This window comes from Brachycentrus maculatus, unplaced genomic scaffold (assembly GCF_059751285.1).
Source record: "Brachycentrus maculatus isolate JH-2025_06_01 unplaced genomic scaffold, ASM5975128v1 h1tg000650l, whole genome shotgun sequence".
In the NCBI taxonomy this organism is placed as follows: Eukaryota; Metazoa; Arthropoda; class Insecta; order Trichoptera; family Brachycentridae; genus Brachycentrus; species Brachycentrus maculatus.
In genome coordinates this window covers 1-14177 of record NW_028281386.1, presented here as the reverse complement: position 1 = coordinate 14177, position 14177 = coordinate 1, and positions in this window count along the sequence as shown.

The following is a 14177-nucleotide window of genomic DNA, read 5'->3' as shown; positions in this document are numbered from 1 at the left end:
AGGCAAAAAACGTTAACTTTAAAATCCCTGTTTGAATAATCCTTTTTTTTATTTAAAGCTGTTAGCCTGAATAAAATACTATCCATTTTTAATTAATGTTTAACTTTGTTAATACCACTATTTCTTAAAATCTACTGTTTCACGTGTTTCGATGCATTCCGCATCATTTTTAAACAACGTATATGGTGTTTGAAAATGATGCTGAGTGCATCGAAACACGTATCACAGTAGATTAAAAGAAATAGTGGTATTCACTAAGTAAAACATTAATTAAAAATGGAAATATTTTACCACAAAATGACTGCCGAATCATGAAAAAATTAATTAAATACTAGCTATTAAACTCAATGTTGAATTCAATTTTAAAACCACATAAATATGACATTTCAAACTACTTATTATATTTTTCCAGTTCATAGAACGTTGAAAATTTTGTAATTTGCATCATTAAGTCAAAATTACATATTTTCGAGTAAAGGTTTTTTGCCAGTATACCCACGAAACCAAACAACTTGTTTTTAACAAATTTATTTTATGTTTTTGACTAGTAGACGGGTTCTGTCATTACTGACATCATCATACTGGTGGGAGACTAAAAAAAATAGATTAAAAATATTAATCGTAATTTTAAACCAATAAATAATTATACTTTTTTTTATTATTTACGTTTTGTACTGATATTTCATGGTGAAACTGCTTTTTACATAATGTAATAAAACAGCCACTTAATATTTTTTTTCATTTTTATTTTATTTGAAGAGAAAAAATAAAATAAATAAACAACTTTCCCTCTAGTATTCTTTTGAAAGGAGGCTTAGCGGGGATTCTTTGTTACAAAAAATCAGGGGTGAATTTTGACAGGTAGGGGTTGCTTCGATACGTGAGGAAAAGACGTTCGAATTCGCGCACCGTTACAACCTTATATGATTTACACCCCTATTTAGCGGTCATACCACAATACCTTCGCACAAAAATACCTTTCCTTGAAGGTTAAACTACTTTTTTTTGTAACACGGTATGGAAAACCTCGTGGTTTTATATTTATTTATTTTAAAAAAATATATGTTTTTACATTTTGGACATTATTTTCGACATTTTAAAAATGTCCAATTAATTGTTTGCAAATCTAGGTTTCTCCACTAAGAACACTAACTTATATTTAATTTTTGATCCACGTATGTTGAGAGGTCAAAATGTAAAAATAACGCTTAAGTGAAGAAAATCTAGATTTGTGAACAAGAATTTGGACACACTCAAAATGTTGTGAATATAAATAAATGGTCCAATTCTATGGTTTAGGTGATCAATTTAAATACGTGTAACTATCAATATTGTACCCTTTATTGACAATCACAAACCATACTTCACATGATGCATAGGGTATCTCAACGTGAAAACGATGCAAGATTTTTTTTTAAATCTAGTGACTTGTATTTTATCTATGAAAGAATAAATCATTTTTTAAAGCTTCATTCACCACAATGGCAGTGCCATTGATGAATCTAACAGCAACTCATAATATTATTGACGGTGTACAGCGTGCTTCTTGACAGCTGTGGTCAAATGCTTTGATTTTATTTTTGTTTAAGAGATTATTTTTTTTTGCTTCATGAGCATTATTATATTATTTACAACATTTTGAGTGTGTCCAAATACTTGTTCACAAAATCTGGATTATCTCCAATTACAGGAGTTATTTTCATATTATTTTTTGACATCTCATCAAAGATGAAGAAGAATAAATAGTGTGTAAAGTGATCACTTAAACCAGCCTATAACGGTCGTCAGCCCCGTAAATGCCCAGACTTCCATATTCTTCTTCATCTTTGATGAGATGTCAAAAAATAATTATATTAGAAATATTAGAAAACTGATTTAATATCATATTTTCTTTCTTTTCTATTTAACCAGACAAAGCCACAGCAAAGCATGTCCAAACAGCTATAAGACATTAAATACTAAATTCTTCAGCTAACTCAAGGTGCAACGATCTCCCACTTTAAACTTCAAACAATTATTTTTCTAAAGTTTTTTTTTTAATAACGTAAAATGTAAGGTCCTAGGACTTTCGTGGTATCTTGTACTTGCAGGTACTTGTAAGTTGCAGGTACTGGGTGTGGAATAAGACAGCTCCACAATCGGAAACCTCCAATATTTTTCCCAGGGCAGATGTGAAATATATCTTTCTGTGTGATTTATATTTTTTAATGTTTATTCTTACACCTGTGTTGGTTTGATAGGAAACGTTTTATTATTCTTTAATATAACGCATTTTTTATTCTTAAAATTTTTATTTTTATCCAAAAAAATCCAGTTTTCAATTATTACAAGATCTTAAGAAACAAATCAATTAAGTTCCATTTCTTTTTAATTAATTGATTCTTCTTTATTGTTTCGGCATTCACTTTGTGGTAAGACATGATGAAATTGTTAAAGAAAAACATTTTTTTCCACTTGAGTTTATTTTATTATAACGACTAGTTTCGGAAGCTATCTTCACGTCTAAATATAAATTGACTTTATATTTAGACCTGAAGATAGAAGCGTAGCTTCCAAAACTAGTCGTTATAATAAAATAAACTCAAGTGGTAAAAAACAAGCGTTTTTCTTTAAAAATTGATTCTTCTAGCAAATAATATCTGCCCATATTGGATTTAAGCTTTGCTTGGTAAATATTGCTATATTATTGTGATACGTGTTTCGATGCATACAATATGATTTTCAAACACCGATTGCGGAATGCATCGAAACATGTGCCACAATAGATGTTAAGAAGTAGTGGTATTGACCAAGTGAATTTAAAATTAAAAATTGATAGACATGACCAAAAAGCGACTGCCGAATCAATTGATGAAACACATTTGAATTTTTTATCATACACATAATGACAAATTACAATAATGTGCCCTCACTGAGTTTGCCCGTGCCGAGGACACATTTAAAATATCTATTTTTAAAAATTATATGAAATATAATTGATTATTATATGGCTAAATGATGAGGTCTATTTGGGATCTACCCACTTACATTATACATTTTTTAATAGCTTTTTCATATTTGGTTTTTATTTTTAGTAATTTTATTGGATAATGAAAACAGGCTGTACATCTTAATTGCATACTCATCAAAATTCTTTTAACCAAAAGAGGTATGTGTTATGTTTTAATTTATGTGTTTCTGTGTTTTGTATCGTGTAATTCTATGTATGTTACCATAAAGTATGTTGATTATGATTAGTGTGCTTTGCTAGAAGGTGCTTTCTTGTGTTATGTGAGAGTCAATATAGTTATGCTATTATAGTTATTATTGTAAGATAAATCAAGCCCTGTGAAATTAGCTATAAAATAAATAAAATGAAATTTTACAAATTTTATATCATTCTCTAGTTTTTAATCTTCTTCTTCCATGTTCTATCACAACTTATGATCTTTGTAAACTGTTAGGACCAGTTCTGCTTGTCTTCAGGTTGAAGGTCTTTTTATCATAAATAACGTCACCTAGATCATACCCTCGAATCATGTTATCTTTCTGTAGCATCCATTTATTCTTTGGTCCTTTCTTCTTCAAGATGTCTTTCGAGGAAGGTCCATGGCGATTGCCTGGTTTACATAATGTTTATGTTCTTTGCGTCCTATGTACTCATACCATCTCAACAGCCTTTCTTCTAGCTTACTATTGATGTCATTTACACCTAGGCATCCACCAAAATGTGAACTCTTTATTTTGTTTCTTGAATGTTTTTCGCAGATACTTTGTGGCACATTTTATGAACTTTATAAAATAAAACAACTTTCGTAGCTCACAAGTTGTCATTTGCTACGCAATGCACAATAAAAACAACATTTAGGAGTTTTTTCCCGTTTTTTTAAATCATATTTTCATATGGTGTACGAAGTGCGTGGAAGTTTTTGTTTTCGTAAGGGAAGGGTAATCAACTATAACCTAACTATGAGTATTTCAATGTTTTAGAATTTAGTACGTACACCCTGATGATGACAAGGTTCTTGTCGAAACCGGTTGGATAAAGTGTACCAATAAAAAGTGGTTAAACAAAGTTGTTTTATTTTATAAAGTTTAATCTTTATTTTGTCTGTAAGGGGCACTCCAACTGGCCACCCAAGCATTCGCATTTCAGCAGTTTCTAGTTGCCTAGAGTAGGCGTTATACATCGTCCAGCATTCGAAGCCATAGAAAAGTGCGAATCATATAACATGATATATTAATTTCACTATAAAAAGGTCCAACTGCACCATTGAGACGAATAAAATGAAAAATTTACAATTTCAAATCCAGCTCGAAGGACCTCTAGGACCAATATAAGAAACTCCACGTGACCTCTCACGCTTATGCGAGTGATGAAAATAAATGATAAATAATAAATGCGAAATCTGTGCGTTAATCCTGCGTAGCAAGTGGCAGGTGTAAGCGGGCGGAAGCGTGTGGAAGCGGGTGGAAGCGGGTAGAAGCGGGTAGAAGCAGGTAACGGATAACAAGAAAGGCTTTAAATTATCATGCAAGTACGTGACTAGACTGTACATGGTGCGTGCGAACAGTCGTTGAGAAACTTATGAGAAACGAAAAAGAAAAGATTAATATTTAAATTGATATCTCAACAAAGAATGACAATATGGAAGTCCGTGCGTTTAAAGGGCTTACGATCTGTCATAAATTAGTTTAAGTTATCACTAAATACACACGTTACTTTCACCATTCTACCCATAATTGATAACAACCCAACTCAAAATTCATTAGTTGCATATACCGTAGTCATACAGGAGAAAGTGACCAAGTGCATTTTTTACAAAAACGTGATCATTGACTATTTGATATCTTACTAGCTTCATATAGCCCTGAAAAAATCCCAATGTATAATATATTGTGTTGTTAAAAATGACTAACTGCATTGATGTTTATTTTCTTGCCAAGCAAAGGTGATTTTAATGGCCCTCCTGAACATTTTACGTTTTGTCAGTTGGTCACTTTCTCCTGTACGACTACGATATGTATGTATATCTTTTAAATGACACTTTCTTTCGCATGCAAGTTCTTATCACCGTCTATGGTTAAGTTCGGTAAATTTTATTTATTTTTATTTAGTTTGTGACATTCATCTCGAATTATTTTGCATAAAAAAAAACTTTATTATAGTACTTTTTAACATCGTTAAAAAAATTAACATCCTTTGACAGGTTCTAAGCTCTGTAAATGTGCATATATTCATATTCTTCTTGTGCCATATTGAGATGTCAAAATAAATATGTTTTTAATTGTTTCTTCGGTTTTCCTTTGCTTCTGTTTTCAACTAAATTGAGACAGATATCGTGGCATAGTTGGGTTGACTGAGAAACTGGTGTTGCGGGTTCGATTCCACCGAATAATTAAAAAAATATTTGTTTTTAACTGGTCTGAGTGTTAGTAATTTATTTTTCATTCTATTCTCCCTATCCTTACCATCCTACCTGCAGACAAGCCTAAAAAAAGTCGAAGCACCGCTGGTTATTCCTTAAAAAAAAACAAAACTTTCATAATTTTATCGAAAATATTAAATTTAGCCTTGCAATCATTCTTTCATCGCCATTCGAAAATCGTTCAACGTTTTGTCGCATATTCATCTGAGAGGTCATTATTTTTTACCAAGTCTTTACTTAGATCCCATTCGTTATTTTACGTAAGTTTTAGAGACGTATCATTTCTGATATTTTGATTTTCTTTCACTGCACAGGAAACCATGAAATACTAAACCATGAAGATCTGAAACTGTTTCTTCAGCGTTTCCCCCCCACTGTACTACCGAAAAAGTGGCTCCATTGAGACAATTCCAAGTTATAAAGGTGTCACATTTGTATGAAAAATTATGTAGAAAATATCTGAATTATAAATACCAGAAAGGGATAAATCTTTGTTTTACTTCTGGTGAAAAAATAAACAGGATATATTCCGTGATGAGGGGTCGTTCTGAATTGAGTACAAAAGAAGAAAAAAAAGGTTTTAGCGGGCTTCCGGTACACGTTCGGCCTTCCGACCCATTATACCGCCGTCCTAAGCGAAGAAGACGTAACTGAAATTTGAAGGATTTTGATGGAGTTTTTTTGGGGAACATTGAAATTTGGCGAGAGTGCTTTTGCTGTAACGAGACCGATGACATTGATTTTATTTTATTTTTTCAATCAGATATAAACAGAACTGATCAAATAATTATGATAATCAGCTATAATCAGCGATGTTGTATTTTTCAACAGTTTTCATACATCATATTTTTTACATAATGTCTTTCCGCCTCCGTAGTGTAATGGTCAGCACGTTCGGCTACCGTTCTGGCGGTCCCGGGTTCGATTCCCAAGGGGGGGTAAAATAAATATAAGTGATTTATTCATTGTAATATTTATTCAATACTACCATGGACTGGTACCTGAAGAGGAGGCCTGATCACCTTTCCTTCATGTGTAAACGATCAAGATAACACTGCGTTTATATGACACAGTGCCCTTTGCATCATTGGGGTGCGGATAAGGGTTTTATTATTATTATTTATTACATTTTTAACATAAATTTTGTAGCGCATTATTTTCTATATCTAAATGTTTTATTTTTATAATTATAGAACTATGGTTCTCATAAAATGTTTTTATTATTTCTATTTTGATTTTTCAGTTACTTTGAGGCAATATTTATCAATTTTTGTTTACACTTTCACTATTTGTTAATATCTATTGTCAAACGTTTTGGAACAGAGTTTGAAAATCATGCGAAATGCATTAAAAGAAGTGTCTTAATAGGTTTAGAAAAATGTGTTTATTTCATTTATTTTGTAATTTTTATAGTGTTTAGATTTAAAAGGTTTAAAACTTCTTATTTATATATTATTTCGAGAAATAAAAAACTTTGTGTTTTGATCCACTCACATTTTTATTAACCAACCAGTTTCGGCAACAACCTGTTGCCCTCTTCAGGGTTTAATTTATGACTAAACATATATGTTTAGTCATAAATTAAACCCTGAAGAGGGCAATAGGTTGTTGCCGAAACTAGTAGGTTAATAAAAATGTGAGTGGATTAAAACACACAGTATTTTTATTTCTCGAACTAATATATCAATATGATCCACAAAGTAAATGCTTTCAATATTCAAAATATCTTATTTCTATCTTCAAAATAAAGTACAGTAAGCCTCGATATAATGTACCAATATTTAAAAAACTTCGGACATAACAGAAAAAAAATCAGATCGAATTGAAAAAAAGGTCCACTTAATATTATACATGCTTAAATTCAAATATTGCCGATTGCAATCAATTTTTAGCGGCCATGATAGTAAAAACATATGTCTCAAAACTTCAAAAGTGCAAACAAAACTCAACTCCTTTTTCAAAGCAGGATTACCAAAAGCAAACGCGTCAGTATCAAATAGCAACGTCACTTCACGACGAGAATTAATAGAATTTTATTTGTGTTTTGTATTGTTTATTTATATCTAAATACAGTGTTTGTATTTTCTTATTATTTTTTGACATCTCATCAAAGATGAAGAAGAACATGGAAGTCTGGGCATTTACGGGGCTGACGACCGTCAAAGGCTGGTTTAAGTGATCACTTTACTTACGTGTAACATTCACCAATTCTACCCATTATTGACAACCACACTACTCAAATTCTGGGAAGTTCCATATATATGAACCAATTTAGAAACCTTGTTCTTGAATCACTAGAACTTCACTAGAGACATCTATTGGTGAGATGTAAAGAAGCTTTTTACTAAGCAGAAACTCTGATATTAGTATGTGAGGCCCGAATCCTGGATTATAATCACACACATGAGAAACGCTAGAAAATACCATTTTCATTTTTATTATTTAAGCTTATAATTTAACCAGATAATTTAATCACAACATTTTGTGTGTGTCCAAATACTTGTTCACAAAATCTGGATTATCTCCAATTACAGGAGTTATTTTCATATTATTTTTTGACATCTCATCAAAGATGAAGAAGAACATGGAAGTCTGGGCATTTACGGGGCTGACGACCGTCATAGGCTGGTTTAAGTGATCACTTTGCACACGTGTAACATTCACCAATTCTACCCATTATTGACAACCACACTACTCAAATTCTTGGAAGTTCTATATATATATATGAACCAATTTAGAAACCTTGTTCTTGAATCACTAGAACTTCACTAGAGACATCTATTGGTGAGATGTAGTTACATTTTAATTATAAAATGGAAAATCATAAGGTTAGTGCTCCAAATATAAATTATGTTTTTAAATTCTTTGAGACTTTTTCTATTTTTCATACATTCAGGCATCTCATCATACATTTTCAAACCCTTATACAATATACAATTTTGCGACTATGTTTTTTTTTCAAAAATACTCTAATTCTCGGAAGTTCAAGTTTGTATTTTCTAATTGAAAGTTTTTTATTTATTTTAAACCTTTTATGTGTAACATACTTTCCGCTTTAACGGACAATCCCCTCCCCCACATAGCCCATAATATTGAGGTTTTACTGTACACACAAAAAATTCACCTTATTAATAAATTTTTAAAAGGTAATTATAATTTTAAATTACGACTCCGCTTTGTGATATTTCATTGTTCTATCAAACCATTACCATCCCAATTAATTAAGTTAATGTATGAGAATAAGAATAAATGAATAACCCTTATAAATCACATCTCCGGAACGGTACAAGTATGTGAAATAGGGGTTGTTCAGAGGGATGGTTCTATTTTGTTTCGGTGAAAATTCGTAATGAAGCGACTTATTCAATAATTGAATGGTTATTGTACCGTTTATAAAGGTTTATATATATATATATATATATATATATATATATATATATATATATATATATATATATATATATATATATATATATATATATATATATATATATATATATATATATATAAATATATATATATACATAAAAATATAAAAATATATATATATATGTGTATATAGTTATATATATATATATATATATATAAATATATATATATATATATATATATATATATATATATATATATATATATATATATATATATATATATATATATATATATATATATATATATACATATAGATATATATATACATATAGATATATATATATATAAATATATACATATATATATATATATATATATATATATATATATATATATATATATATATATATATATATATATATATATATATATATATATATATATATATATATATATATATATATAAATATATATATATACATAAAAATATAAAAATATATATATATATGTGTATATAGTTATATATATATATATATAAATATATATATATATATATATATATATATATATATATATATATATATATATATATATATATATATATATACATATAGATATATATATACATATAGATATATATATATATAAATATATACATATATATATATATATATATATATATATATATATATATATATATATATATATATATATATATATATTTATATATACATATTATTTATTAGCAGGGACTTGTATATACTGTTTAAACAATTAATAATTATAAAATCCGCACTCCAATGTTGTATAGGGCACTGCTTCATATAAATGTAGTGTTATCTTGATCGTTTTACACATGAAGGAAAGGTGATCAGCCATCAAAATGATCAAAATATCAAAATAATTGTTTTTAAACTATAATTTAAAAATAAATTCAACTATGTTAATTAAAAAGTTGTTAAAATTGAAATGCAGTTCTTCCAAGAAATATCAGAACAAATCTGTAATCTAATATTTGTATTTTCATATGTTGATGAAAACATCTGTAGTTCTCGAAACTAGTCGTATTTATATTATATTCGGTGTGAATGAAACAAAAATTAAAAGAAATATATGAAACATACATTTTGTTAGAAAAGTATTTTGTTACATGTTTGTAAGAAAAGTAAAAAAAAATCATTCTGCATTAATTAATAGTGAATATATCACTGTCAAATTTTAATATAACACCCTATGCACCATTAATGTTAAGGAAACACGGCAATATATTTTCATGGTAATCATCAGAGCTGAATGTCGAATTCCCATAGAAATACGACCCTATTCCACGACATTGCCCCATGTATTTATGGTATACTACATTGTATTTATGGTTTTACGGCTAAGGAGTTCTATTGATACATACAAAAAATGTTGTAAATCATTTGTTTCTTTATGGAGAAAATAGCTAGGGGATTTTAACAATCCATATCGTTTTAATTTTTTTTATTTAATATTAAACATTTATTTCTACCTGTATAAACATTGAAATTAAATCATAGTTAATATCACTATCCGCCTCCGTAGTGTAATGGTCAGCACGCTCGGCCACCGTTCTGGAGGTCCCGGGTTCGATTCCCAGGGGGGGTAAAATAAATATAAGCAATTTTTTCACTGTAATATTTCTTCAATATTACAACGGACTGGTACCTGAAGCGGAGGGCTGATCACCTTTCCTTCATGTGTTAACGATCAAGATAACACTGCGTCTATATGATACAGTGCCCTATGCACCATTGGGTTGCGGATAAGGGTTTTATTATTTTATTAATATCATTATACAGTACGTTATATTTTTGACAACTCAACAAAGATGAAGAAGAATATGTAATTCTGGGTATTTACAGGGCTTACGACTATCATAGGCTGGTTAAATGATCGCTTTACATACGTGTAATATGTATCCATTCTACCCATGATTGACAACTACAGTACAATTTTTTTTTGGAACTTCTTTGTCTTCGACAATACCTTGTCATCATCAGGGTCTATTTTAAATCAAAAACATTAAAATACTCAAAAACCTTAAAATACGTGTGTGGAAGTTTTTGGTGAGAGTATTTTAATGTTTTTGATTTAAAATAAACCCTGATGATGACAAAGTTTTGTCGAAACCGGTAGGTTGAATTGTATTCATAAAAAAGTGGTAAATACATCGTTAATTAATTTTATAAAAATATTATAAAATGTGCCACAAAGGATCTGCGGAAAACATTCAAGAAAAGAAAATGAAAGTCTAGGTATTTACAGGGCTTATGACCGATCATATGCAGGTTAAATTATCACTTCACACACATGTAACATTCACCATTCCACCCATGATTGACAACCACACTACTCAAACTTTTGGAACTTTGAATTTTTGAACAAGTATTTGAATACACTCAAAACGTTGTGAACACATTTGGGATATCATGCAACGTTCTAATCACTGCGCTACGGAGACTATACTATCTAGCATAAAACAATTAAGCTATGTGTTGAGAGTTGAAGTGCCAGGTTTCGGCGTTCGCTTCGAAGATGGCGCTCTGCATCCGGTGTTTATCCGGAAAATAAAGAGCTTCCGGTTACGGCAGAGCCCCCCGCTTCCTCCAGGAGGTCCATGTGTGTTTCCGGCAGGGCTGAGATCCGAACTCAGGACGTCCGGTTCACTACACAACCGCTAGAGACTAATAAATAATGGCCCGAGTAGTTTTGTAATTACCGCCAAAAATGGTTTGGCGTTATGTTTCAGTGCAATATATACCTGTCATAAAGAGGTTGTGTAACGATTACATTAACATGATTTTTTGGAATCTAAGCATAGGTGTAAAAAGCATGGAATTCTGGGTATTTACAGGGCTTACGATATTGTAACATTTACACACGTGTAACTTATGACGGTCGTAAGCCCTATATTTTTATATGGTTATATTGATTTTAGTTGTATTATGCCCAGACTTCCATATTTTTCTTCGTCTATTTGCTTGAGGTAATAATTTTTTTAATCTACATATTTTATTTTGTTAAATCTTTTTAATTGAAGACAATTGCATATGTATTGCGTAAATATATACACGTCTTTTTTTCAGTAGTGAGTTTATCATCATTGGTAGAATGGTGAAATGTTACAGGACAATCACTAACACAGCATGCAAACAAACACAGCATGCTATGGTGGTGAAGGGTAGTATTGTTTGCATGCTGTATTAGTGATTGTCCTGACGAAGAGACAAAAACAGCATGCTATGGTGGTGAAGGGTAGTATTGTTTGCATGCTGTATTAGTGATTGTCCTGACGAAGAGACAAAAACAGCATGCTATGGTGGTGAAGGGTAGTATTGTTTGCGCGCTGTGTTAGTGATTGTCCTGACGAAGAGACGGGTATGTCTCGAAACCGGTAGACGTAAAAATCTCGGTGAGTGGTTGTATACTAATTTTATTAACATTTTTGTAAAAAAATAAACATGTAAAAATAAATTCCTAATAAGAGATAATCCAGATTTGTGAACAAGTAATTGGACACACTCAAAATGTAGAAAATTAATTGACTGATTAAATTATAAGCTAAAAATAAAAATAAATCAATGATATTTCTAGCGTTTCTCGAGTATGTGAATGTAATCCAGGTTCGGACCTAACATAAAAATGTTTTTCATTTTATTTTAAATAATAAACATGTCGTATGAACCTTGAATAATTTCACAGTTCACATCAAAATTTTGAAATATAAATACAATAAATAAAAATCTATAAAATAATATAACATATTTCTCACGCTTATTTGATTCCAATGCACCCTTCATTTTTCACTTTTCACCCCTGCGACATTCTTATCTTTATTCGTTTGAGTGACCACGTCAACACTGCTAAAAGTAACATAAGATATTTCTTGATATTATTTTCCCTTCCCTCGTTTGGGTAGCTTTTTAAGGGAGAAAAATGATAAGGTTATCCCTTCTTGCCGATATAAGGCACTGCATTTATTAAGTGCAGCTTTTTCCTGGATTTTTTCAAAGGAAATTAAATCCGAATTTTTTTTTGTTATCTTAATGTGAATTATATAAAAGTGAGGCGATCCATCTTGTCTTTCAGTAATTATTTCAGGGTTATAAATAAAGTGCTGAAAACCAGGTAAATTTTAGGTACAACATTTTGAGTGTGTCCAAACACGGATTATCTCCAATTACGATTTTTTTATTACTTTTTTAATATCTCAACATATATAGATGAAAAATAATATAGAAGTTAGAGTATTTATTGATTCGGCATTAACTTTGTGGATTGACATGATTATTTTTATTTTTAACACTTGAATAATCCACTTGATTGAGTTTTATTTTTATTTTAGTTTTGGTTTGTACCAGAAGATGAAAACAATTGTCGTTTTCGAAACTAGTCGTAAATAAAAATAAAACTCAATTAAGTGGATTATTCAAGTGTTATAAAAATATAAATAGAAGTTAGAGCATTTACCGGGCTTGAGACCATAGGCTGGTTTAAGTGATCAGTTTACACACGTGTAACATTCACCAAATTCACCCATGATTGACAATCACACTACTCAAATTCTTGGAACTTCCTATTATATTGATTTAATTCGAAACAAAGTGTTTGAATTAACTAGATTTTCACTAGAGACATCTATGATGAGATAAGAGAAGCTATTTATGAGGCAGAAACTCTTATATTAGTATGTGAGGTCAGAATCCTGGATTATAATCACATACATGAAAAACACCAGAAAATATCATTTTCATATATCGCACACCTTTCAAGAACGTCATAAATCAAAAAACTTGATTTTTCAGGAGAACGTTTTTAAAGTTTAAAAAGAAATCACAATGTATTAAAAATAAACATCAAGCCACTTATTGAACTTTTTACTGTGCAACAGATCTTTTAGGTAAAACCGGAAGGTTTCTTCTCCATTTGAAAAATATTTAGTTTATTTTAAAAAATAATTAAACTATACCTTTTCATCAAAATGCAAAAACAACATTTTCTGCCCTGTAGCGGGTAAATATTATGTTAAAAATATGCCGCTTTTGCCGGTATATAGTACATTTTTTGGGCATTCCGAAAACATGCTCAACTCAAAATTCACTATTTTTGATTTATGACGATCTTGAAAGGAGTGAGCGATATGTTTTCTTTCATTTAGCTCTGAAGGTATGTAGTGTTAAATCAAATAAATAGTGTTAAAGAACTAAAGCGGTCATTGTGTAATTATTTGTTTGATGTGAAAAAATAATCCATACAGAATCGTGACAGTATTCTGTTTAAAGCGCAGTTGAATTCCTCAATAAATAAATGTATAGAGCATCACGTAGAGTCTGTGATCGTATACTCGTGTAGTCTATTGCCTAATGTCCGATG